The sequence below is a fragment of the Oncorhynchus masou genome, chromosome 28, assembly GCF_036934945.1.
Source record: "Oncorhynchus masou masou isolate Uvic2021 chromosome 28, UVic_Omas_1.1, whole genome shotgun sequence".
Classification (NCBI taxonomy): Eukaryota; Metazoa; Chordata; class Actinopteri; order Salmoniformes; family Salmonidae; genus Oncorhynchus; species Oncorhynchus masou.
Window position 1 is genome coordinate 26,613,124 of NC_088239.1, and position 12,314 is coordinate 26,625,437.

At 41.5% G+C, this 12,314-nt stretch overlaps 1 pseudogene; it reads right to left on the minus strand.

Moving 5' to 3' along the window:
* LOC135517437 (anion exchange protein 2-like) overlaps positions 1 to 12,314 on the minus strand; it is a 94,055-nt pseudogene that overhangs the window by 22,967 nt on the left and 58,774 nt on the right.

Here is a 12,314-nt window from a genome sequence, read left to right on the forward strand (position 1 = left end):
GACACTGAAGGAAGTGCTAGTCCTCCCACAGGAAAAATCCACTGAAAGGACAAGAGCTTGTGCTTGGTCTCGAACACTACAACAGCCTCAAATTAAAACAGTGATTACACGACAAGCTCTGATCAAAGACTTGGACAGGGTGGTTCAATGGTGGAGTGATGGAGATCCTGGGGACATCCCGGGGAGGTAAGTCCTGACTCGAATGATTAATTACACTGAACAAAAATATATATTTTTAAACGCAACAATTTCAAGGATTCATATAAGGAAATCAGTCAATTGAAATAACATTAAGTAGGCCCTAATCTATGGATTTCACAAGACATGCATTAGTTGGTCACAAAAAAAAGTAGGGGTGTAGATCAGAAAACCAGTTAGCATCTGGTGTTTCCCATTTGCCTAATGCAGCGCACCACATCTCCTTCGCATAGAGTTGATCAGGCTGTTGATTGTGGCCTGTGGAATGTTGTCCCACTCCTCTTCAATGGCTGTGTGAAGTTGCTGGATAATGGCGGGAACTGGAACACTTTATTTTACACATTGATTGAGAGCATCCCAAACATGCTCAAATTGGTGACATGTATGCAGGCCATGGAAGAACTGGAACATTTTCAGCTTCCTGGGATTGTGTAAAGGTCCTTGCAACTGTGCATTATCATGCTGAAACATGAGGTGATGGCGGCAGATAAATGGCATGACAATGGGCCTCAGGATCTCTGTGCATTCAAAATGCAATTGTGTTTGTTGTCCGTAGCTTATGTCTGCCCATACCATAACCCCACCGACACCATGGTGCACTCGGTTCACAATATTGACATCAGCAAACCGCTTACCCACACAACGCCATACACTCGGTCTGCCATCTGCCCGGTACAGTTGAAACAGGGATTCAGTCGTGAAGAGCACACTTCTGCAGTGTGCCTACTGATGTCAGTTACAATGGCAAACTGCAGTCAGGTCAAGACCCTGGTGAGGATGACAAGCACGCAGATGAGCTTCCCTGAGACAGTTTCTGCAGAAATTATTTGGTTGTGCAAACCCACAGTTTCATCAGCTGTCTGGGTGGCTGGTCTCAGACCATCCCTCACGAGAAGAAGCAGGATGTGGAGGTCCTGGGCTGGCGTGATGACATATGGTCTGCGGTTGTGAGGTCGGCTGGACATACTGACAAATCCTCCAAAACGTTGTTGGAGGCAGCTTAGGGTAGAGATTCTCTGGCAACAGCTCTGGTAGACATTCCTGCAATCAGCATGCCGACTGCACGCTCCTTGAAAACTTGAGATATCTGTGGCATGGTGTTGTGTGACAACAACAAAAAAGCAGATTTTAGAGTGGTCTTTTATTGCCCCCAGCACAAGGTGCACCTGTGTAATGATCCTGCTGTTAATCAGCTTATTGATATTCCACACCTGTCAGGTGGATATATTCTCTTGGCAAAGAAATGCTCACTAACAGGGACGTAAACAAATTTGTACACAACATTTGAGAGAAATAAGCTTTTTCTGCAAATGGAAAAATGTTGGGATGTTTTATTTCAGCATGAAATGAAACATGGGACCAACACTTTACATGTTGCGTTTATATTTTGGTTCAGTATAAAAAATAATAATAATAATAATAATAATAATAATTGAATCACGTGTGCCAGTTCAGGGCTTTAACAAATATGTAAAACGCCTGGTGGTCCCTGAGGAGAGGGCTGAGAAACCCTGAGGTAAGTGATGTTTTCCCCTGCAGCAGGGTGCTAGATTGGGCTGCCGGAGACGTGCTGTGATAAGGATGGTTGCAAAGGTGGAGCCACAGGTGAACTTGATCCCAACAAAGTGGGGGATCCTCTCCTTGTCTCCTCTGTCCAGCGCTAAGGCAAAGCTGATTTTGCTGTGGCTACAGTACTGATCGTGCGGCTCCTCACTGAACACTCTCCCCTCCTGTGATACTGGCCAAACAGTCACGGCACCATGCCTCATTTAACGCCCCTCCAAACCCTTTCTCAGGCCATTTAACAAGTCATCGGTAGATTAAATTCTCCCCTGCACTTGAGGGGGACCAAGGAAAAAACATTGATTGATGAGATATGATTATTCCACCTCACACTCCCCATCAGTCTGTAGAAATGGTGGACAATGGGCTTTTTCCCTACTCATCCATCTTACACCAAATAACACCAATGAAGAAATAAATCTGCACTATGGAGTAACTCTTAGCTTAATCATTGCAATTTTCTACCTTCAAATGTCACCTTTTTTCCCGCAATGAGGCTGCATGTGTAAAATATAGGGAACAAATTTGGAAAATGGAACAACAGTAAGAAAACATTCATAAAACACAAAACTATCTTCATAGCAATGGCTACCATGTCATGGAGTTATGGTGTGACCTACAAACACACACATACCACACACAGGCGTAAAACACAGAACCCTCCAGACGAAACCCTGACAGTGTCAACATGTGCCACAAATAGGGCAGTTGCGGTGACCGTATTACCGCCACACCAGCGATCATGAGTCATGAAGGCAGTCAAATTCCACATGACCGTTTAGTCACGGTAATTAGGCTGCTCCAAGCTCTGATGCTGCTGATGGTCATTAGTAGCCTACCAAATTTGCTAACTGCCTGGTACTCAGCACTCTATGGCCCCTCTAATCATTCTCACATCAATGCAAATGTTATCAAAAATCTAATCAAACACTTCATGAGAGCCCATGAGCAGATTTTGCGCAATATTTCTATAGGCTATGCAATTGCGGGAGAAAACAGAGTGATGACCTCTTAAAAAAAGAGGATCCCATCAGCTTTCTATAGGCTTAGCCTACTATATTTATTGCTCAACTTTCCTAATATTAAGCACATTGCTTCTCTTTACAACAGGAGTATAGCCTATCTGGCTGGCATGAAAATGAATCACAGGAAAAGCATCCTCCATCCGCTATTTAAGTGCATAGATAAAATGTATTTTTTACCCACTGTCCATCTGGAGACAGGTGCATGATAATGGTCCAGTCTAAATCAAAACTAATTTCACCCATATCATTTAGTATGTGTTAAGACACAAACCTTATAGTCCTATGGGCTACTACATGAGGTGTGCAACTATGATTAGAAAAAGTTGAGAGAGAAAAGGCTGTTTCTCATGCTGGGCATTATTCACAAGTAATAATATATAAACTCACAAGTGATAGGCTAATATTACTCCTGTTGTAAAGAGATTATCTTATAATAAAACCATTACATGCATAATCACATTCACGGTCACGTTTGATAATGGTGTTTTCCAGCAAATGGAACACTCTCGTTTATAGCCTACTGCCATGTGCGCATTGCTGCGCTTATAATGCGAAGAAATTGCCTAAAAGTTTTTTTAAGCCATAGTTCTTATCCGTTGTGTCAGCCACATTGCGTAAAATATATATTTTTATGCTATTAGTTGTATTAATTTGGGATCTATTGCATCCTACAACTGTCCCAGACTATGTTTGGAATATTCATTTCTCATACAGAACAGGTCGACTTTTTTACTATGGGGGATAGTAGATTAACATAGGCTAGTGCTTTTGCTGTTCGTTAGACCTAGTCATCTTGTTGGCTGACAAAAAGTAAATGTGGACAGTCCTTCCAATATCTTCAATATGCACCTCGGAATTGGATAAGGACGCAAGCAGTTGCGTCCCAGGAAGTGTCTGTCTTCACTTGTAGCCTGTGAGAAAGACACGTGATGTATTAAAAAATCAAAACATATAGCCTAACTTTTGTAGAACAACTAAAAGTTGAGTGCGTGCCGACACCGAGATGACCTGCTATATGGAAGGGAAAGAACCAGACATCTGCTGACCCCCTGTCATGGTGGCGGGATAACCACTCTCGTTTACCTTTATTGGCTCGGCTTGCCAAAAAGTAGATGTGCATGTGTGCTACCAGCACTGTCAGAGGTTGTTCAACACGGCAGGGAACGTAGTTACCTCTCTCCGGTCTTCACTGAAACCCAACAAAGTAAACATGCTGGCGTTTCTTAAAATCGGGACCTTACAGCCTATGATAGTGGACTGAAACAATAGCCATTATAGGCAAAAGGCAGCTAAAACTTTGTGTGCAGTATTATCATTTTCCCTTGGTTTTATTTATATAATTAGAAGTGTCTTATTTCTTCCTCACCTGTGCTTTTGCTTTACATGTATTACTTTATAATAAAAAAAAATGAAAATACAAAAATGTCTATATATGTGTAGCCTACAGCCACTATTTGTCACAATGCTGATGTCACCATGCTGCTTTTTGTTGTCTCAAGAAAGAAAAATTGTTTGTATGCTAAATTATAAACAGCTTAATCATTATATAAAATGGTGGTGGTGTTTAGCCTGCCCAGCTGAAATTGGCCATTTTAAATCAAAATTAATTTCACACATAATAGGCAATTACACTAAGACAAGACATTTTTCCCCCTTTTTTACATTATCAATAGAGTGGAATCATGCAGCCAGTGTTTGTTTCATTTCATAAGACATTAAGGTTTGTATCATTCACAACTCAAGTTGCCAAATAACTCAAACATATAACCTGTTTCAAATAATCACTTTTTAAGCTGAACACAGAATAACCACTCCATGTATGTACGAGCTAAAATGCCCTGCCTAAAATCAATAACGGATTTATTGTAATGGTGTACAGGCAATTAAATTGATTTCTTTAAGCAATAAGGCCTGAGGAGGTGTGGTATATGGTCAAAATACCACGGCAAAGGGCTGTTCTTATGCACGACGCAACACGGAGTGCCTGAATACAGCCCTTAGCCATGGTATATTGGCCATAAATCACAAACCCCCAAGGTGCCTTATTGCTATTATAAACCAGTTACCAATGTAATTAGAGTAGTAAAAATACATGTTGTGGTATACCACGGCTGTCAGCCAATCAGCATTCAGACTACGAACCAACCTGTTTATAATACACTTATAAAATGTAGATGTTCCAAAGGCACTCATCAGCAGCTTGCATGTGTAGAACCCCTTTATGTTAATTAAACCCTCACCCTTACCTCAGTGACCTCCATTAAAAACACATTTGAGAGTTGCTTTCTGTGACAGTCTCCAGTCTTTGGATGTGTAAGCTACAATCAAAATCTTGAAAGTTTTGATAGTCCTTTCCAATACAATCAACACATGAATTCCATTTGATGGGCACTTCATCCAAGAGTAGTGCTGCCAATCTTAACCACATACTATTTTTCAATAGAGCATCAAAGTTCAGTTAGAAAATGACAGCCAAGTCTACCTGAAAAACATCCCCACTCACTAGGAACTCCAGTAGTAAAGACAGCTTTTAGCCTATTACTGTGCACAGCGGTTAACAGTCAATCTCGACAGCTAGAGAGGATGTGTAAGGGATTGCCAGCGAGGTGAAACTATTTCCCACAACCAAAAACATGTGCAATAACAAACCATTACAGCAAAAGAACCAGCAATAGAAAAAAAAATGCTCTCCTTCTCTTCCATCTGTGATTTAAGGGACTTACCAGACTCATGTTTCAATGGGATGACTTGTGGTATGAGTGTTGGGAGTCAGGAGTGGTGTTTGAGGCAAGTGGCAATGCCCTCATCTACGGCGACACTGTGGGGCTCTGAATCGCAACACCCTATATAAAAAAACACAAGAATGAGCAGAGCCCTCTCCCTGTGACCACGTGATGCGCTAATCAGAACTGTATCTCCCAGCCTGGCACTAACCTCTCTCTTATGATTGTGCCGTGTTAGAATAAACAAGACTCTGCATTTATTCTCGCTCTGAGGACAAACCAACAGCACCTGAAAGGGCAAGCCGTGTTTGAATGGTTCTCAAACAATACCTTGCATTCACCTCATTTTAACTTTGGTACGTGTCAATATTGACCAAGGTACTTTAGACCCTAAATCTCTGTCAGAGGCCTTGGAGTGGGATGGGGCTTGATGTCCTTTGGGTGGTGGATCATTCTGTCTTGGGGAAACACATGGGGAAACTGTTGAGTGTGAAAAATCCAGCAGCATTGCAGTTCTTGACAAACGTGTGCACCTGGCACCAACTACTATACCCCATCAAAGGCACAAATCTTTTGCCTTGCCCATTCACCCTCAATTGCACACATACACAATCCACGTCTCAATTGTGACAAGGCTTAAAAATCGCTCTTTAACCGGTCTCCTCCCCTGCATCTACACTGATTGAAGTGGATTTAACAAGTGATATCAATAAGGGACAGACTGACCAGGTGAATGCTGTGTCACGGAAAGAGCAGGTGTTCATGTTTTGTACACTCAGGGTATATACACTATACTGTGTATATACACAGTGGGGTCTGAAATTGACACCGGTGATAAAGACGAGCAATGACTGCAAAAAATAAATACTTCAAATACTGAGCTACATTGCATGCAAAAAAAAGGGAAATTATATTACACTGAACAAAAATATACACAAACTGTAATATGTTGGTCCCATGTGCTGAAATAAAAGATACCAGAAATGTTCCATACGCACAAAAAAGATTATCTCAAATTTAGTGCACAAATGTATTTATATCCCTGTTAGTGAGCATTTCTTCTTTGCCAAGAGAATATATCCACCTGACAGGTGTGGCATTTCAAGAAGCTGATTAAACAGCATGATCATTACACAGATGCACCTTGTGCTGGGGACAATAAAAGGCAACTCTAAAATGTGCAGTTTTGTTACACAACACAATGCCACAGATGTCTCAAGTTGAGGGAACGTGCAATTGGTAGGCTGACTGCAGGAATGTCCATCAGAGCTGCTGCCAGATAATTTCATGTTAATTTCTCTACCATAAGCCACCTCCAACGTCGTTTTAGAGGATATGTCAGTACATTCAACAGGCCTCACCACCGCAGACTACGTGTATGGTGTGATGTGGGCGAGCGATTTTCTGATGTCAACATTGGTGGCGGAAGGATTATGGTACGGGCAGGAATAAGCTACAGACAATGAACATAATTGCATTTTATCGATGGCAATTTGAATGTACAGAGATACTGTGACAAGATCCTGAGGCCCATTGCATATCTGTATACCCAGTCATGTGAAATTCATAGATCAGGGCCTAATTAATTTATTTAAATTGACTGATTTCCTTATATGAACTTTAACTCTGTAAAATCTTTGAAATTGTTGCATTTCACATTTATATTTCTGTTCAGTATAATACAATTGCTCAGAGAAAGAAATTTTGTCTAACAATACATGTTTTTCTTTAAAAGGGAGGGGTCAAAATGATTTGACACCCCTAAATATTTTTATAAATAAAGTAGCCAAAACATTAGTATTTGGTCCCACATTTATAGCATGTAATGACACTAGGGCTGTGGCGGTCATGCAAATAACTTCTGGTCTCACGGTAATCGACCGTTAATTGACAAAGGGGTTCCACACATGCAAGCTCCTGATGCGTACCTTTGAAACATCTACATTTAAAAAAAATCAAATAAATACATTTAATAGCCTATACACCATCACAATGAAACCATTATTTTAGGCAGGTCTTTCCTATAAAACATAATATTAAGAAAATGTATTTCAGAAGAACAGAATAACAATCATATGTATGTTACTGATCTGGGTATGTGCCATGCCAATGGCAGCAGGTTAGTAATTTAACAGACAAGGTACGATTATTTTATATGATTTTACACGAACAATATAATTGAACAACGCTGAATAAAATTGAAAGGATATTTTTCCCAAATGACTGATGAGCTCGTGCGAACACGGAGCCGTTATTCTGTGTCCAGTTTAAAAAGTCATTTGAAATAAGTGCTAGCGCTTGATTTTTAGTTATTTGGAAACTTTAGTTGTGAATGATAAAAACCTTAGAATGTCTTATGAAATCAAAACATACAGTGCCTTTCGGAAAGGATTCAGACCCATTGACTTTTTCCACTTTGTTTCCCCCCCTCATCAACTACACACAATACCCAATAATAAGAAAGCAAAAACAGGTTCAGAAATCTTTGCTAATTTGTTAAATTTAAAATAAAATAAAAATCACATTTACATAAGTATTCAGACCCTTTACTCAGTACTTTGTTGAAGCACATTTGGCAGCGATTACAGAATTGAGTCTTCTTGGGTATAACGCTACAAGCTTGGCACACCTGTATTTGGAGAGTTTCTCCCATTCTTCTCTGCAGATCCTCTCAAGCTCTGTCAGGTTGGATGGGGAGCGTTGCTGCCCAGCTATTTTCAGGTCTCTCCAGAGAAGTTTGATCGGGTTCAAGTCCGGGCTCTAGCTGGGCCACACAAGGACATTCAGAGATATCCTGGCACCACTTCTGCGTTGTCTTGGCTGTGTGCTTAGGGCCATTGTCTTGTTGGAAGGTGAACCTTCACCCCAGTCTGAGGTCTTGAGCGCTCTGGAGCAGGTTTTCATCAAGGATCTCTGTACTTTGCTCCGTTAATCTTTTCCTGGATCCTAACTCGTCTACCAGTCCCTGCCACTGAAAAACATCTAGGGTTGCAAAATTCTGGCAACTTCCGCAAAATTCCCAGGTTTTCGAGAAATCCTGGTTGGAAAACTCCTGGAATCAGAAGGGAATAAATCGGTAAAACCAGAAATCTTCTAAACATGATTTCTGGAAAACCTGGACATTTTGGGAAAGTTACTGGAATTTTGCAACCCTAAAAACATCCCCACAGCATGATGCTCCCACCAACATTCTTCACCATAGGGATGGTGCCAGGTTTCCTCCAGACGTGACACTTGGCATTCAGGCCAAAGAGTTCAATCTTGGTTTCAGACAGAGTCTTTAGGTGCCTTTTGGCAAACTCCAAGCGGGATGTCATGTGCCTTTTACGGAGTAGTGGCTTCTGTCTGGCCACTCTACCATAAAGGCCTGATTGGTGGAGTGCTGCAGAGATGGTTGTCTGGAAGGTTCTCCCATCCCCACAGAGAAACACTGGAGCTCTGTCAGTGACCATCGGGTTCTTGGTCACCTCGCTGACCAAGGCCCTTCTCCATGGATTGCTCAGTTTGGCCCGGGCAGTTAGCTCTAGGACTGCCCTAGGAAGAGTCTTGGTGGTTCCAAACTTCTTCCTTTTAAGAATGATGGAGGCTACTGTGTTCCTGGGGACCTTCCATACTGCAGAAATGTTTTGGTACCCTTCCCCAGATCTGTGCATCAACACAAAGCTATCTCTGAGCTCTACAGACAATTCCTTGGTTTTGCTCTGACATGCACTGTTAATTGTGGGACCTTATATAAATAAGGTATGTTTTTTGCAAAGATGTTGCAGTCCACTATCATGGGCTATAGCACTGGCCAACGTTAAGCTTTAAGGTTCCGATTAAGAAGCACCAGCATGTTTAATTTGCCAAGCTTCAGTGAATACCGGAGAGAGGTAACTATGTTCCCTGTCGTGCTGAACACCCTCTCTTGACACAGTGCTGGTAGCACACATGCACATATACTTTTTGGCAAGCAGAGCCAATAAAGGTAAACGAGAGAGTGGTTATATCCCGCCACCATGACAGGGGGTCAGCAGATGTGTCTGGTTCCTTCTCTGCCATATAGCTGGTCATATTGGTGTCGGCACACACTATCAAGGGTACCGGGGGTTTGCTTTCAGGTCCCGTTTCTTCTTTAAGAAGATCACCATTCTTCTCGCATATTTGGAAAATGTCTTCATCCAGATTTATTAGCTGATCTCTCACATTTGACTTGAATCCAAAATGATTCCAAATGGCTGCTGTTGTGTTTGGCTTAGAAAAAAAAACATATCCATGACCATGTTTTAGAAACAGTTTTTACCTGTTTTTGACCAACTGGAACTGATGGGATCACTCCGATCTTCTGCTCTTTTCTGTCCATATGGGAAGACGTGGTTCAGGTAGCCTAGTGGTTAGAGCGTTGGGCCAGTAACCGAAAGGTTGCTGGATTGAATCACCAAGCTGACAAGGTAAAAATCTGTCATTCTACCCCTGAACAAAGCAATTAACCCATGTTCCCCGTAGGCCACCATTGTAAATAAGAATTTGTTCTTAGCTGACTTTCCTAGTTAAATAACAGTTAAATAAAATCTAGGCAAGTTTTCAGGGCCAGATTTCAAGGCCAGATTTTTCTAAAATGCTGGTTTTGGCTATTGTTAACTCTGCAGATTATTAAATTAAATCATGAAGTGTTCGATTTTCGATTACATTTGCATTTATATCAGAGTGATTAGAAGGACCATTAGAGTGCCATTAGTGACTTAATGGCTGTTAGCAAGTGCAGGTTTGGAGTAGCCAAATTATTGTGAATCAACAGTCACGTGGAATTTAACTGCGGTTATGACTCCTGACTGCCAGAGTGGTGTTAATATGATCACCGTAACAGCCCTAGATGCTACAAACTTGTTGGATGCATTTGCAGTTTGTTTTGGTTGCGTTTCAAATTATATTGTGCCCAATAGAAATTAATGGTAAATAATGTTGTCATTTTGGCATCACTTTTATTGTAAATAAGAATATATAATATATTTCTAAACACGGCAACATTAATGTGGATACTACCATGCTTACGGATAATCCTGAATGAATAATGAAAGTTACAGAAGGTCAAAGATCATACCCCCAAGACATGCCGGGGCGGCAGGGTAGCCTTGTGGTTAGAGCGTTGGACGAGTAACCGAATGGTTGCAAGTTCAAATCCCCGAGCTGACAAGGTACAAATCTGTCGTTCTGCCCCTGAACAGGCAGTTAACCCACTGTTCCTAGGCCGTCATTGAAAATAAGAATTTGTTCTTAACGGTCTTGCCTAGTTAAAAAAGGTAAAAAATAAAATAAATTGGTATCGGGGAACCCTCTTAACGTTCTCACTCATGCTTTTCTTCTTACAGAAGCATTCTCTCAGCCTTGTACTGTGGGAGGAGAGAACATGCGCCATATAGGTCATTGAATCAGCAAATGGGGCTTTTCCACAACTTGTAATAACGTAGATTGGATATAACACCTGAATGTCCTGAAATGGTACTTGATTAAGGTGCTATTTTGTCCACAACTAGATTGGATATAACACCTGCATGTCCTGAAATGGTACTTAGTTATTAGTTACACCACAACGCCTCTACCAAGTGCTATTGTTCTGGGGTTAAACATTGGACATGTTCAGACCGCAATGGATTGTTAGAGGACAATGGCACACAATGGTTGTGTGGCTTTGGAAGACTTAAAAGCGTAAAATTAAAGTGCATTGGCCTCTGGCTCTGCACCCAGCAAGAACTGTATCTCATGAGTCATTGCATTTGAAGGTACTGGAGTGATGAGCTGGGGAGATTTGTAGGCTTTGTAGAACACTTTGAAGGTCAAAGTGGAGGTCACTTGGATCGCAGTGACCTCCACAATGCCCTGAAGTGAGGTTGGTGATACGATTCTGTAGGCTGTCGAAACGTTGGTAATTCAATTTTTGTATCTGAGCTCCTAGAGTGTGCGGCTCTTTTATTTTCAAGTTTTCTGCTCCGCTAGCCAGCACCTCGCCTAAATAGGTGTGCGTTTATTTTTCTTCTAAACAATTCTGTAGGTACCATGAACACTCACAGGCCGTTAGTTGCCATACTGAAGCTTTACCCTGGTCGAAATGATGGTTTGGGAAACCTGCTCAGGACCTTCTTAGGAACCAGGTAGGTAGACAAACTTTTATCAAAAATATTGACACACAAGAAGAGAAATCAAATCTGCCGTGTGGAAAGTGAAAAGAGATACAGAGGAAGCTTTCTAATATCTAATTAGAGTTTCCCAATACAGTAAACCAGATAGATTAGGCAAACTGAAATATTAATCTCAGTAATGCAATAACCCCTACTGTCTGCTTAATGTATACTAGGTGTGTTACAAGCAAAGTGAGTGTAGTGAGTACTCAGCTAGTCACTTACACAGAGGCTGTAGAGAGGATTAGAGGAGCCGAGAGGTGGCTGAAATCCCACACAGTCAGCAACACTCAGAGCAGGACAGGTTAACAGTGGCGGATATAGAATAGTAAGTGATCATGTAATACTCCGTTGAGTCACTGCATTCCTGCAGCAGCAGGCCAGACGAGGAGATCTCATGTCCATCTGTTGGAGAGGTCTTTGAAGGTAATGCCTTGTGTGTAAATATGACCACTGTCTCTTTCTCCCCAGTGGTACCATCCGGGTAAACAGGCCAATGTACCTCAAAGTTGCTTCCCTTCACTTTTGAGGTCTGATTAAAGTGCCCACCAAATAATATTTTCAACCACTGACCTTGATTCTTAGTGGTTGACATTCAGAGAAACGTGAAGAAGTAATCTTGACAAAATCGAGGGTGGCCATGCTTTAAA